Consider the following 5,256-nt stretch of genomic DNA (forward strand, 5'->3'; position numbering starts at 1 on the left):
GTGCCGCTGTTGCCCCCAACGAGTGTAAAAGAGGCCCCGCCACCGCCGACGCCCCCTAGCGGCGGCGAGGGAGGATATGTAAGAAACAAGTCGTAAATATGCACACGCACATCAGACCTCTCAATTCCTTCGCCAACTTCCATTCTGTCAAAGTTGCCAATCGTTACTTTACAACCGACCTCCTTTGACAAATCACCCAGCAGAGTCTGAAAAGGATGATGCCAACAAGAAAAGCTATCAATCAGAGATCACAATTCGCAGCCATAAATCAATCGACAAAGAAATAGGTTTGTTGGCTTGCCTTAATGTTCGTATTTTTGCTCCAAAAGCATAGCTTCTTTGAAATACTTCCTCAATCGACCTTCCACCATTTTCTCTATGGCCATTTGGGGTTTACCTCATCTTTCAGCCTAGCATGTTACACAACAGCATGCCATGTCCTTTGTCACGCAACTTGTTGGCATGCACAAGCTCAGCCTCATATTAAGGATGGATATAGACCCTGTCTCTAGAAGATACAGAAAAAGAAATTCTATAAAATGTAGTCAGCAAATGGGAAATAAGCGACTTCTAAAACTGAAACCAACAGCCGTCTGATATTACTCTACATCCAGAAATCACCCTATTTTGATATGATCAGGCTGCTTCCCCCTGATATTTCTCATCTCAGATGCAAATGTTTCCTCTTTCTTTTAATCCAAAAAGCGTTGCAAGCATTTGCGTCTCATTTATTCTTAGTCATTCCCAACTTCTAAAATTATTTTTGTTTCTTCTGTATTGATAGTAGATCACGTAAGAGCCAGCTCATGGACTGATGACCTGTGCTGGTCATGTTTAGCATACAAGTGTGTGTCTATTTCCTGTGTCTCTAGAAGATACAGAAAAAGAAATTCTATAAAATGTAGTCAGCAAATGGGAAATAAGCGACTTCTAAAACTGAAACCAACAGCCGTCTGATATTACTCTACATCCAGAAATCACCCTATTTTGATATGATCAGGCTGCTTCCCCCTGATATTTCTCATCTCAGATGCAAATGTTTCCTCTTTCTTTTAATCCAAAAAGCGTTGCAAGCATTTGCGTCTCATTTATTCTTAGTCATTCCCAACTTCTAAAATTATTTTTGTTTCTTCTGTATTGATAGTAGATCACGTAAGAGCCAGCTCATGGACTGATGACCTGTGCTGGTCATGTTTAGCATACAAGTGTGTGTCTATTTCCTGTGTCATGGTGGATGAATGTACAACGACTCGGGCACATATGAGTATATGACTGTAAATCCATCTAGTTCTAGACAATGTCAGAATAAGGTACCTGAGTTCAGAGCCCATCACGTTCATTTTCCACAGCTGCAGCAGAAACAAGTTCTCTACTTCTTTTGATAAGAATAATGGCCTTGCACCTTGCTGCAACAATATGCATTGGGACAGACGACCCAACTCTCTCGAGAGCGTCAAGGGGAGCACTGCTATCTTCTGCTTCTAAAGTGACCAATCCAGCAACGCGACTCAGACCTGAAGCAAGAAAATGCATCAACTAAGTGAAAGCGCAAATGCACCGTTTGCTAAAAGCAATGAAGAATGACAAAACATGCAATCTTGATAGATATGCAGATAAGATGAAACAAGACCATGTGCAGTTGTGTACAGCATGAAACCTCTTCTGAGTCTTACGTTCTCCATAACCATGTCAGCAACTTCCGTAATAGCATCCCGAACAGTTGTTTCACCACTGGGTTTAGGATGATCTAGGTTAATACTCATGTTCTGCAAAGGTTGGTAGAAATGTAGTAGTTTCCCACAGTAGAAAAAAAGAGAACAAAAAGGAGAGAAACATTTGATAAGCTCATCCGTATTGTAGGCACTTCAGTTTATCATCAGATATTATTCACCTAAAATTTTAGCGTGATAAATTTCCTGCCCATGTCAAAGAGACCCAGGGACTACATGGCACTACAATTGAGAAACAGGTATCTAATTTTTCCAAAACTAACGCAACAGAAGCAAAATTGGAAGTCCAACCAAAAAACCCAAAAGTAATTTTGTTTCCATTCACATGGATGTTGCTTGTCCAAAAGCTTAGATCGTATTAAGTCGTGACATAATACTATATATAAACAAGTTTGATCACAAAGCTTGGTTAAATTGAATATCAGTCAATATGGAATTCCATCTATTTCAAAACCAATGCTTCAGAGTTCATAAACATCGAATCCAAACCCACCACTGGTAGATATACTCATATACGCGATATGTCGTGTACTGGAACTGCTCAGAAAAGGAACAAGAGAAAAACAATAGATGTCGCACCTCCAAATATGCAGGAGCAAAAGGGAAAACTGATTTCCCGGGATCCTGAGCTGACAGAGCCATCTTTGCCAAGGATGAAGCCTGCATGGCAAATGAAATTTGCAAGAAAAAAGGAAGTTATCAAAATGCACCTGTTAAAGAAAGATGCATTTAATTAAGGCCCTGTTCGGTAATCACCCGCTCCCGGAATCTGCAGAGCGGGGAAACTGCAACTCTGCCATTTTGAACTGTAGCTCCGCCAACTCCGCTCCCAAAGTTGTGGAGCGGAGTGACACCGAACATCGCCTAAGTATACTCTGGTGAGTGCCCAATACAATACCAAAAGTTATTAACTTCCTAGAAATTAAAATGGCATGAACAGACAACTTGTAGAATACAATTAAACAAGAGTTTGAAGTTGGCATTTCTATGTATGTTTGACATACCATAAGGTCACAACCGAAACAACATGTGCACATGCTTAAATACACAACATATTACGTGAAGCACATCCAAGCAAGAAGGGTCAGAAATGCAAAAGAGATGCCCAAAAGTTCCTTGAAGAAAAAACAATAATTTACCGCAAAAACTGAAAAACATCAATAAGCAAGATTTGGAAAATCAGGGGATAACAATCAATATATTGAAAAACTAGCAATGATTCTGACAAGTTGAACACAAAACTAAAAATGAGGCGTGGAGAAACATTCATAACAAGTGCACAAACAAACGATAGAAACAACATGCTGCCCTAGAAGACAACCATTACAAGAAAGAGAAGTGATTACTTTAGAACTGACCCTTTTTCTCAAAAATTGTGAGTTCATACTCTTCAAGTAGTGAAGAAATAATGCTTGCCTATGCCAAATAGCAACAAAACCGTTTTGCTAATTTCTATATACTTATGTTGTGTTTCTCAAAAAAAAAAACTTATGTTGAGGATATGAATCTAAAATAATTGCCTCTAGCGCAATAACACCGTTTAACAGAATTTATAAGATATAATACAAATGATGTCGCTGGAATTAAACCACCTGGATACTGGAAAACATCATTTCTTGCCATGAAGTCGGTCTCACAATTTAGCTCAACCATAGCAACCCTTTTATCATCTCCTGCCATAGCAAGCAAACCTTCGGCAGCAGTCCGTGACGATTTTTTGGCAGCAAGAATCACCCCTCTCTTCCCCAGATCCTTCTGTGCAGTCTCAGAAAGAAATCAACAAACCTGGATAGGAACAGAGGACATAAACAAATGTGTGAACCAAGTTGTGCGTAAAAAGAATGATGAAGAAGAGCTAACCAATATCCCAGTCGCAACAAACTAGCGAAGCCTTGACATCTTTGATCGGAGCACACGTTCTTTCTCGCAGTTTCTTAACAAGGTTCATTTGCTCTGAAGCAGGCACCGCAGTGCTAAACCTCCTAGAAAACATGATCGCTCAACGGATGAGTTTGGATCGTTGCACAAGTATACCGTTGAGCAGCTAGTTGTTGAGCACGAGACAGAAGCCCTACTGCGGGTCTTCTAGCAAGCTGACCCCAAGCCATTCTCTGATTGTGCTGCACGAAGGGCAGACAGACGCAATCTTCAGAGAACTACACAAGCAGCGAACATAACAACAGCAGCACAATCAAGCAGTTTTGGAGAAAATGTGATTCCATTCATACACTACTGGTGTATTTCAACGGAACCATGGACGCATTTACAGTAATTGCACAGAGTAGTATCAGTCACGAATCTAATGCGGGGAACAGGAATTCAGTTGAACTCTCATTATTTTTTGGAAAACAAACTACTGTTAATACTACAGCATGCAGCAAACAAGACGAATTATGGTGCTAAATCAAATGATACCAGAAGGAACTGCAATGTTATGATGCGAATTGTGACAGCATGCACATCACCATACATACATATATACAGCGGCAGCGAGTTATCACCTTTGCACTAGCTCGGCGGCGAGCTGGGGGCGGAGGGGAGCTAGAGGAGAGCTTGAGCGCGACCTTGAACGGGGCAGAGTAAGGGAGTTGGAGGCGACCTTGAACGGGGCAGAGGGTGGTCGGACGGCGAGCTTGAAGAAGGCCTTCAACCGCGCAGAGGCAGGATGGTCGGGGCCTCGGGGGCGACGACCTCCTCCGTCCGGTCCGACGGCTGCAGCGCAACGCGGCCGGTACAGAAGAGGGTGGCGGAGGTCGGTGCGCTAGCGGAGAGTGGGTGGGGTGGGTGGTGGCGCGGAGGCCGGAGGTAGGGGGCGGCGCCGGAGGAGGAGAATGGAGTAGATGGTTTTGTGAATGGGCTTTTCGACTTGAGAGAAGTAATGGGCTGAGCATATACAGGCCCATATACTGTCTATTTCTCTCTTGTAGTAGTATAAGAGACCATCATGTATGTAGGCCGCAAGAAAAGCTCGAGACACTTGAGCTGTTCGAGATCAACTCATTTTTCTTTTGACTCGGCTCGGAAAAAAAGAGATGAATACAAACACTGTATGTAGCTCGATTGAGAAATGAGTTGATTTTAAGCCAATACTAGCTCGCTCCAAATGTCATTCTATTAAATGATCATGGCATATATTGAATGAAAACATTATAATTTATTGACATCCATGCGAAGCTTAATTAAGTGTAGAAAAAATTTAGGCCTTCATATGGTACGCAGTCAGCTATATTGTGAGAAAATAAGTCAAACTACTCCAGAAATTTATATTATCATTATTTTGATTGGAACAATATTTTTTTGGGTGCTTTCTTATGTCATGTGTGCCTTATGTAGTTAGAATCATAATCATAGATTATATATTTTTATTGTCTCATTTAGCTTGAAACTAGTCACTACTAGGAAAAGGCCTGTTAGTGGCGCATCTATTTTGGCCATTAATGACGCACTATAGGTGCGTCACTATCATCACGCCACTAGTAATAAGTACTAATGGCGCATCAGGGGGTGCGCCATTAGTATACCAGAC

At 41.6% G+C, this 5,256-nt stretch overlaps 1 long non-coding RNA gene across 7 annotated transcripts; it reads right to left on the bottom strand.

Moving 5' to 3' along the window:
• Nucleotides 1–307: 307 nt before the first annotated feature.
• Nucleotides 308–4,575, bottom strand: LOC123119088 (uncharacterized). Of its 7 annotated transcripts, XR_006458423.1 has the most exons (8): nt 4,232–4,575; nt 3,591–3,850; nt 3,323–3,515; nt 2,487–2,605; nt 2,310–2,390; nt 1,674–1,766; nt 1,315–1,514; nt 308–508 (listed from the first exon to the last, which is right to left on the bottom strand). It is a non-coding gene; the product is annotated as an uncharacterized lncRNA (long non-coding RNA). The 7 variants fall into 7 exon arrangements; XR_006458426.1 differs by having other exon boundaries at nt 2,310–3,515; nt 3,591–3,712; nt 3,806–3,850; XR_006458422.1 differs by having other exon boundaries at nt 2,310–2,605.
• Between the last annotated feature and the right edge of the window lie 681 nt (nt 4,576–5,256).

The sequence above is a fragment of the Triticum aestivum genome, chromosome 5D (genome assembly GCF_018294505.1).
Source record: "Triticum aestivum cultivar Chinese Spring chromosome 5D, IWGSC CS RefSeq v2.1, whole genome shotgun sequence".
Classification (NCBI taxonomy): domain Eukaryota; kingdom Viridiplantae; phylum Streptophyta; class Magnoliopsida; order Poales; family Poaceae; genus Triticum; species Triticum aestivum.